This window comes from Chenopodium quinoa, unplaced genomic scaffold (assembly GCF_001683475.1).
Source record: "Chenopodium quinoa cultivar QQ74 unplaced genomic scaffold, ASM168347v1, whole genome shotgun sequence".
In the NCBI taxonomy this organism is placed as follows: Eukaryota; Viridiplantae; Streptophyta; class Magnoliopsida; order Caryophyllales; family Amaranthaceae; genus Chenopodium; species Chenopodium quinoa.
The window spans coordinates 3177152-3187706 of record NW_018742484.1 but is presented as its reverse complement, the minus strand read 5'-3'; the positions used below and the strand labels follow the sequence as shown (position 1 = coordinate 3187706).

The window sequence follows — 10555 nt, the reverse complement described above, 5'->3', positions numbered from 1 at the left end:
GAACCAATATTCTGATGATGCAACCATTACCAAACGTGTCTAGCTTACTGACTCTTGATGCAGGAAGAAAAACAAAGACAAGTGAGCATGGTTGACACTGGAAATGCCAACTCAATGGCATTTTGCAGCAACTGAACAGAGAAGATACAACAAATCATCACTTGTGCCACGAATTATGCCACGGGAATTCAAACTTCGTGGCATAATTTCATTTAGCCACGGGAAATATGAATTATGATACAAAACCTAAATAAGATGAATTATATATGCCACGAGTATTTATTTTTCGTGGCAAATATCACACTTGTGCCTCGAGTAGCGCTTTTCCCGTGGCAAACTTTAGATTTGTGCCACGAGTATCTCTTTTACACTACTAGTGCCACATGTAATAATTTTTTCCGTGGCAAGCATACACTTATGCCACAGATATTTCTACATTATAAAGTTTTTGTAGCTAGATCTCCTCATGCCATGGAAAAGGAGGAAATCATAGTGTACAATAACTTTATTAAGAATATATATTTACAAGATAATTAAATTAGATAGCATGATTTAGCCATGACCCTGATCAGACCTCAACCCTCACGTTTTTATTTTTTTTCGGTAATTGCAGGCTAGACACTTGTGAGTAGAGAGGAGGGTAAAGAAATCCCTACTCCCAAGTACCCTCATTTGGTAGGATTCGAACCCCAAACCTCTAGGATCCACAGTAAGAACGTTACCAAGTGAGTCAACACTTTGTTGGTGACTAAATTTAATTGGCTTCCAAATCCAAGTTATTACTATAACAATTTAGTTTTCATTATTATAATTTTTTTTTTTTTTTTATATTTTTTTTTTAACATTTGTTGAAGTTAAACAATGGAGATTGCCCGTAAAAGAAATAAAATACAGAGAATGAAACTGTTACAGTATTTTACTATTTTTCCCCCTTTCGCTTCATACTCACTCGCGCGGCTTTCCCACTACTCCATAACTTCTCCTTTCTCCTGCATAGCTTCTTCTTCCAAAATTTCAATCAGAATTGCTTTTTGTTCATGAAGAATGATGTGAAATTCAGCAAATGTGGCTTTATCGAGGTTTAAAGGTATGTAATTTTTCAAATTAGGGTTCGTTCTTGTAATTATCCCTTTTCTTTAATGAATAATAACCCTTAAATTCGAATTGAATTTTGTTGTTGTCAGTTACTTGATTAGTTTCAAATCAAATTGGATGATTTAAAACCAAGAAAATTAAGCTTCATGAATAAATTCGAGCTAATTTAATTAAAACGGAGTTGTGTTCGTTGGGGCTAGTGTCAACCTTGTGGTGTTGTTGTTTGTTTAAAATTGTGAGTTTGGTTGCTGTCGATTTAATTGAAATAGCTGTCACATCGAAAATGGAGGGAAGTAGCAGTCATATAACATAATTAATTACAGTATATAGTTAATCAAATTATATAAATTATTTTCAACAACAATTCAACATACACATGAAGAGTGCTGTCAATTTAAAGGTATGCTAAGGAAGCATAGCGTTCAGTTTACAATTTTAATTTTAATTAAAAAACAGCAGCATATGATGCTTACAAATCTGCAACGACATACATCAGAACTCTTGATTTTCTTGCCAAAGGAACGACTTGGTAGTTTTGGTCTTTTTGGACAATCCTTTTGCTTCTCAATAGTTAAATTATGTTCTATGTCAGTCATTTTGCTTCGGATGCGAATATATATGCAGTTTAATATGAGAAATCGTCCTTGCCAAACTGCCAATATCTTCTGCCTGCTGCTGTAATAGAATTTTAATCTCATATGCTAACATAATTAAACTTTTGATAGCCTGACCCATTTTAATGTGAAGGAAATTGCCACTGATAATCATAGTTTGATAACCAAAAGTAGCCACTTTACTTTTATTTTATGGTGTTATATTTTTCTTATATGCTTCGATGACAACTATTATCAAGTAGAATTACCTAGCCTTAAACTATAATTAGAGGGTGGGACTAGCTTGAGCTTCATAGGATCGATATACCACACCGCAATCCTGCAAAATCAAGTAAACAATTAATTAACATTAACTACAAGACAAAGGAAACTAGTTAGACATTGCTACTTGTTCAAAGATTCATATTCTAGTATAAGGCCTATAGATTAAAAAATTTGCAGTCACTTCTACATAGTTATTATAAAGTTATTATTTGGAAGAATAAAACAAAAAAGAACAAATACTTTGCTGCTGCATTGGTTTGGTTGTTTGTGACTATTTAGAGGCGTCATACTTTAAGCAACATTTTGATTTAGTTGGCTCTATTTTTTCTACTTATGCGGATACATCTTAATTAACTTTTTGTAGATATATTTGTAAATTTGCATGGACAATTAAATGAATGGCTACAAGGCTATTTTTTATTTTCTTTTCATTTCGGTGTATCAATTGACCACTCATAATTACATATTTTGTTTATTGATGCAGGTTAAGGTTCAGATTGTGGGGTTTGCAATCAACGGAGAAAGATATTCTGATTGATAGTATTAATGAGTTTGTTTTTCTTCCTTTTTAACGTTATTTTGTTTGATTAATGTTTAACAAGTGAGTAGTTAGTCTTGGAGCAATCAATGCTGACAGGATATAGTATGAGGAATTTTTTCACAATGAAGTAGATTGAACAAAATTAAGGGGTGAGACAGGACTGTAGTAAATATATGCCCGATGAGTTCGGTTTGGTTAATGGGCTCGTGATGATCCTGATTTTGTTATTATCTGTAACCTTCTCTTAATTAGTAGTTTTGACTTTGGCCTATTGTGCTGCTTGCGTAAGTCACTTAAACTCTAACTTCTACTTTTCTTTTGCCAATAGTCAGGTAAATCTAATGCTTGTCTCTTCCAAGTTTTTAAAATTTTATGTTTTATGTTTTTCTTAATTAAAATTTGCTATTTTGGGATTATCTATCCGATCAATGAATATTGTGTGATGCTATTGGTGAATGTCTTGCTATCTTATGTGTTTTGTCACCATGTCTGCTGAGTTCTTTTTTCCCTTTGTTGTTGAAATTGTTTGCAATACAATCAGAAACAGAGAATACTGATATTTGTCACAAAAATACCAAAATAGCATTGTAAGTTGTAACTAAAAAAAAAAAAGAACTTACAATTATCTTTGGGCTGGAATTGAATATTGTAATTAGATGTTATAGCTATAGTGATGGATTGTGATGGCTGATGTAGTAATGTAATGAATTTTGTGTGATACAAAGTAATGTATCTTTGGGTAAATTTGGGAAATATTATATTGCACATTGATATATTGCATGAAAGATATTTGATTTAGTGGTCATTGGTCTGATATGTTTTGTGAAGCATTTAGAATAGTTCGTAAATGGTCTCCTTTGGACTAACTTCAGTATGGTTTGTAGCAGCTATAGCTTCTTTATTCGTAAGGTTTTTACCTAGAAATGAGTTTAACTGCGGATAACTAGATCTCTGTCTGTTACTCTAGCAATGGATGCGTTATACTACCTCCTTTTGTGCAGCACCTATCACAACTTTTTCATGTGAATCTAAGTAGATGACTGCCGTGTCTGTAATAATCTTTCTCAGCTTCCATGTCTTCTAAATAGATGACTGCCATGTCTGTAATCAAACCTCCTGTTTTCTTATTTGTAGCAATTTGGCAGAATAGATGACTGCATGAACTTTCATTTAGCTTCTTTTCTAATTGTTTATAGTTCTTGAGAGTGAAAGTGGCTCTTTAGTCTGACTAAATGCAATCTTATAAAAGTGTGATATGTGCTACCTGGACTTGAATTCTGGTCCAAAGTACTTATAAATAGAAATTCTCAGAATTTGACCAAGTAGAATTTGATGTTTTGTAATGTACAAGAGTGTATTTTTACATTCTTTCTTAGTGTACTATATATGCTACTCCGTGAGTAGCAAAACTTTGTAACATTGGCTCATACATATCTTAATATATGCAAATATGTTTCTCCTGAAATTGCAGTGAATTAAATTTCGGACTTATGACATAACTGAAGAAAGCGCATACTAGCTGAAATTGAAGAAATTCGTGTTGTGCAGTGTGCAGAGTAAGCAATGTGTGTTAGTTGTTCCAAGGTTTGCCACTGTTTTTGTAGTTGGGCGATGCTGCTGCTCTGTTGGGAACTGCTGCTGCTTTGCTTGTTGCTACTCCAATTGTAGTGTACTTTAATTGACTAATTGTATTTTTTTTTTTCCATTTTTTTTGAGTGAATAGTGTAAATTTACAAGCTATTAATGAAGATATTTAAGTTTTATGTGTATATTTTTACTATGTCTATTGATCAATTTAGGTGAAAAAATTCAAAACAAAAAGTCATTGGTTAAAGACAAAACTGGTGTCTTTAAGCCGTTTTGAACCGATGCGTAATTGCTTTTTTCTACTTGTATTACTAGCCAGGACAATATTTAAGGCAACATATTTTATTATTGTGGCAAGCAACCTTATTAGCCACGATAATATTTGTGGCAACGATGTTTATTAGCCATTGTAGAAATTGTGGCAAATAATTTGTTAGGCACGTTAGTATTCATGGCAAGTGAATTTGTTTGCCACGTGAATACCCGTGGCATAAATAATAAAATTTGCCACGACATCCATTTTCCCGTGGCAATTTCCCAGCCACGACCTCTTGTGCCACGGTAGTAAATTTCAAAATTCCCATGGCTATATAACATAGCCACGGGAATTTTAAACTTATGCCACAATTCTACTCGTGGCACAAAGGTCAATTTGTTGTAGACCTAATTAGTTCTTTACTGGTTCAAATAGATTTCAACAAGGACAACAGTTTCCTAGGAACGAACTTGTACCTGGAATAAGGAGGAATTCTGGTTTATTCTGTGAACATTGCAAAATGTCAGGTCATACAATATACAGATGCTTCAAAATCCCTGGCTATCCACCTAGCTTTGGGCATAACAAGTTCAAAGGCAAGAAAGTGGTTGCAATCGTTTATGGTGATGATGATACAACTGAGAATGAAGATTATGAGACTACTCACATCTCTATGGGATAATATAACCAGTTCATGCAATTGGTGAACCAAGAAGGCAGTTAAAACAGTCAGAGCAACATTAATGAAGCTACAGGAAGCAACGTTGCAGGAACAGGACAAGTGCATGCTGCATCACCTTCAGCTCATTTAGCAGGTACTTGTCTTCTGTCATGCTTTAATAGAAAATGGACCATTGACAGTGGAACTACAAATCATATGTGTTCTTCCTTTGATTTGTTTGATTCTTACATCATATATACAAAGTTTCCTAATACTATAACAATGGCTAATGGGAAGCAAGTTGTTGTTGAGAATGTTGGGATTGTGAAGTTTCAAAATGGTATAGAACTTAGAAATGTATTACATGTGCCTGGTTTTCAGTTCAAACTGATTTCTACATACAAGCTATGCAGAGACCTTGGTTGTGATATAAAATTCACTCATGACACATGTATAATTCAGGATCTTACCAAGAACACTACCCTAGTTCTTGGTAAATTAGAGTCAGGACTCTATGCAGTAGTAGATTCAGCAGGATCTAGGCAAATAAGCAAGCCAGCAAGGATAGGTAATGTCTGCTTGGCCAGTTCAGATGAAGCCAAATTCTGGCACTTGAACATATACCTTTCAATAAAATGCATCATATCAATGAAGTTTTTTCTTCTAAAATTGATTGTGATAGCATATGTCAAGTTTGTCTCCTAAGAGTAGCATTAAGACTGTTAGAAGCTTTGAATTGTTACATGTTGATACTTGGGGACCTTATAAAGTTCCTACTCATGATGGCTATAGTTGGTTTTTAAGCATGGTTGATGATTTCTCAAGAAATACTTGGACATTCTTGATGAAACACAAAAATGATGCTGTAAAAATAATAGAAAACTTTGCTGTTTTTGTTTAAACTCAGTTCAATGCAAGAATTAAATGTATTAGAATTGATAATGCAAAAGAGTTGTGTGAAGGTGATATAATTATTTTCTATCAGTCTCAAGGCATAGTCCATGAAAAGAGTTGTGTAGATACACCACAGCCAAATGGTGTTGTAGAGAGAAAACATAGGCACTTGCTTGAAACTGCTAGAGCCTTATACTTTCAATCTAAGGTTCCAGTCTATCTTTGGGGTGAGTGTCTTTTGTGTGCTTGAGTAGTATTGACTTCATTTCACCCAATGAGAATGCCCTTGAGTAGTGTTGACTTCATTTCACCCAATGAGAAGCTGATGGGAATTAAACCTAAGCTTGAGCATCTCAGAGTGTTTGGTTGCCTTTGCTATGCCTCTACTTTGAAGACTAACATAAGCAAGTTTGATTCCAGAGCAATTCCTTGTATACTTATTGGTTATCCACCAGATCAAAAAGCTTATAAGCTTTATGATCTAGATAACAAGAAGGTCATCATTTCTAGAGATGTCATATTTAATGAAAAACATCTCCCATTTCACCTTTCTCATTCAAATCCTAAACCATGCCCTATCTTTACACCCTTAACTTTTGATGATTCCTTTGATATTCCAGAACCTCTGATTTTGGATTCTGACAGTACTGATATTAGTATTTCAGAAACTAATTCAACACCTCATTCAGATTTTTCAGCCACCCAAACACCACAAAATTCTCCACTATCCCAAAATTCACAACCCACTCATAATCCTGCACCTGTTAGACACTCAGATAGACCTCATAAACCTCCCTTTTGGATGACTAATTATGTTGGTGTTGCCATTAACTCTCAACATTGGTGCAACATAGTAAAATTTGATGAGATGCCTTTTCCTTTCAGAGCTCTTGTCTGTCATGATAGTCAAATTACAGAACCCAACAGTTACTTGGAAGCTTCATAGGATGAAGCATGGGTTGAGGCTATGAGAAAGGAGATTGATGTCTTAGTCTCAAATGGCACTTGGGAGCTAGTACAGTTTCCTAAATGGAAGAAAGCCATTGGATGCAAATGGGTGTTCAAAGTTAAACTGAAAGCAGATGGTTCAGTTGAGAGGTTCAAGGCCAGATTAGTTGCTAAGGGGTTTACACAAAGATATGGCATAGACTTTGAAGAAACCTTCTCTCCAGTTGTTAAAATGGCAACTGTTAGATGTCTTCTGTCACTTGTAGCAAGTAAGCAATGGCTTCTACATCAACTTGACATTAATAATGCATTTTTTCATGGGAATCTTGTATGCAAGCTTAAGAGATCCTTATAAGGGTTAAAACAGGCTTCAAGACAATGGCTTGCTAAATTGAATGTTGAGTTGCTTGTTAAAGGGTTCTCTCAATCCAAGAATGATTACTCTTTATTCATCAACAAAACTGCACATGACATTACTATTGAAGCAGTTTATGTGGATGATATCATCCTTACTGGTTCAAATACAGACACTATTTTGGATTTGAAAGCTCATTTGCACAAGGCTTTCAGCATAAAGACTTGGGGCAATTACACTTCTTTCTTGGGATTGAAGTCTGTTATATCAGTCAAGGAATTGTTCTGTCTCACAGAAAATTCACTAGAGAGCTCTTGGTTGAATGCAACATGGATCTATCCAAGTAAGCTAAGACTACTTTACCACCTAGTCTCAAATTGTTGAGTGTTAGTGGCATTTTTTTTGTATCCTAATCTTGTATTCTACAGATGTCTAGTTGGGAAGTTGAACTTCCTCACACACATTATGTAATACCCCGTATTTTTAAAACGTATTTTCTAATTAGTTAATTAATTAATATTTTCTAAAAAGGGTATTTTAGTAATTTATTTTACTATTTGATATTTTGGAGCCAAAATGATATTTGAATTTTGGCGCCAAAAGCATTTTAAAACTTAATTATTATTTTTGGATTTTGGATAAGATTTATTATCCATTTATTTTATTTTAAAAACCGGATTATATATACATATATATTTTGGATATTTTAATTAAGAAAAATTATACTTTATTATTTAATTAAAAGAGCCAAATTTCCTAATTAATTAACTAGGAATTTTCTGATTTTCTTAGTGAAATTAATTAGTGAATAATCGGTATTTTCCTAATTAATTTTTTTATACAAAATATATTATTTACACAATTATTTTTAATCCTTAAAATTTAACAAAATAATGCCTAAATACTAAGAGGGAGGTCCAAAAATATGAGCTTAGGAAAGCTCAAATTTTTGGCTACCACATTGTATTTTTGAGCAAATTATTTTGGTAATTTTTGTATTTTAATTATCTTCCTTAATTCTTACTATTTTCCTTAATTCTTATTTCCTATCTCATAGAGATTAAGCCTTCTTATTTATTTACGTTAAACCATTCTTGATTATTCGCCAAATAAAGCCATTTTCCATATGTAGACACCTGATTGTGTCTCCCCAAAAACCAGACTTAGTGATGAGTCCCTTTCACGTCTTTGATTAACGAGTTTGGTGAAGAGTTGAAGAGTCTCGTGAAGACCCCTTTAGCCTCGACCAAATTCCTAACCTTTCTTAAAATGTTTAAACCAAAATCATTTATTTCGTGTCCTTGAAAATCATTCATTTCGTGTCCAATCCATAAAAACGTCCAAGCCAGATTATTTTGGTCCATAATACTGGTTCAATTATTGTTTAGTTGGATGGGGCTTGAAAAGAGCTGTCCAACGATATATTATAATTAAAAATAATAAGTTATGGCCAAAATATTAAATTCAGCCCAAACTGGACTTAGGTCCATCTTACCTACGACCCAATGATCATGTGGAGGGTCCAAAAACCTTAATCCCAATCCTAAACCAATTATGATTCATTAGGAGCTTCTAGAATCCTTTAGACGGTTCTAATTTATCCTTTCCCCGAAATATAAGGATTAAAGAATTCGAAGCTGAATAAAACATCTCTTTTTTAATCCTAATCCCGGTCAAAATAGAATACATACGGGTATTTGATTAAACCAATTCTATTGGAAGTCGGACTCCGTACGGATTCCAATCTTTAGGAAACCATCACAGAACGACAAGACCATCGTGCAGCGATACTCCTATCGCGCCGTGATGGAACCTGTTTTATTCCGTTCCAAATTCTGACTCTAATCTGATGCTTCGACTCTCTTTTTTCCCTATAAATAGAGGTCGTATCACCCCGTTTTCAATCACCAACAATCATCATCAATACCCTTTCTAATATTCTCTCTCCCTTGCTTCTTCATGTTCTAAGCCTAGCCTAAACACATCCTTGATACTTTCCCCAATCAAACACCGTACCTCCTTTGCGAGATTCGAATACTCCTAGCCATCCTCGACGTTGCCTTCAACCTCGACGTGAAAGTTGATAATTATGAAGGTTTGGTCCCAAATCTATATTTAAATTATTATTTAATTTATTTACTTTGTTGATTTAATCTTTCTTGAAGTTACTAACGTGTTATTGTTTTTAATAGCAAGAAGGGAGGAACATCAACATAAGTAATTCAATTACTTAGTCCTTGATTTTTTGGAGTAGAAATCATGTTTAGAATTTTATTTTAATTCCCAGTATCATGTTAGGATGTTCTTATGATTTCTAGTATCATGTTGTGATGGTATTATAATTTCTAGTATCATGTTTAGGATGTTATTTTAATTCCTAGTATCATGTTTAGGTTAAAGGTTTGTTACTAATGTTTAGTGACATGCTAGGATATGTTATTAATCTGTTTAGTGTCATGCCTAGGATCTTACTAATGTTTTGATGATGATTGTTACATCAATTAATTATATGTTGCTTGATTATTCATGATTTATTGTTATTGTTTTATCACGCCCCTTTCTGCAGGTTTAAAGGGAATTTGTACTTGAAATCACGCCTAATAAGATAATTAATAATTTGATTTAGGATAATATGATTTTAATTCAAGTGATCACCAATAATAGATTTGATTGTGCATTAATAATCAACCAACGTAGATTAAACAGGTTTAGGGCTAACTTGATGTATGTATGTTGATCGGAAAGCGCACATGCATGAATATCATAAGAATTAAGTAGAGGCCGAATTAGGGCTGGTTCAATCTCTTTTCGGTTGGATTTGTACCATCATCCTCGAATATCCAGTCATGGTTTCGGACCACTTTGGAGTTAGCGATCTTCGTGATCGTGAATGGGGTGTAACCTTCGCAAACGGTTTACAAGTTCCTAAAACTTGTTGGGGACTCTTCTATCTCTAGCTTCCTTCCCTTGGAGCGCCGCCATGCCTAAAAGCATGAACACAATGGGGCTCAAAAGGTTGAGTTTGAAAAATTCCCAATAGTTTTTGGCGACTTCATTTGGGAGGATTTCTAGATTGATTCCTAAAATTTATTTTGGCAATTGATTTAGAATGAGTGAATGAGACTTGAAAGATTCTAGATATTCATTGTGCATAATTTTTATTAACATTGTGGCATAAGCATAAAAAGGTTCGCATTGGAATGACCATCCGTAATGCGTCAAAAATATAGGATTTTATGCACGTAGGAAAAGCCGGAAATATCTTTCACAACTAGAATCGAAAAAATACTACGAAAAATCGGAAAAATTTCGAACATAGAAACTGCCTCAGAACGTCAGA

At 33.9% G+C, this 10555-nt stretch overlaps 1 long non-coding RNA gene across 2 annotated transcripts; it reads left to right on the top strand.

The window, feature by feature from the left end:
- The first annotated feature begins 488 nt into the window (after positions 1 to 488).
- Positions 489 to 4283, top strand: LOC110719399. 2 transcript variants are annotated; one of them, XR_002511085.1, is made up of 3 exons: positions 489 to 1087; positions 2458 to 2523; positions 3986 to 4283. It is a non-coding gene; the product is annotated as an uncharacterized LOC110719399 (long non-coding RNA). The 2 variants fall into 2 exon arrangements; XR_002511084.1 differs by having other exon boundaries at positions 491 to 1087; positions 2458 to 4283.
- Positions 4284 to 10555: the final 6272 nt, after the last annotated feature.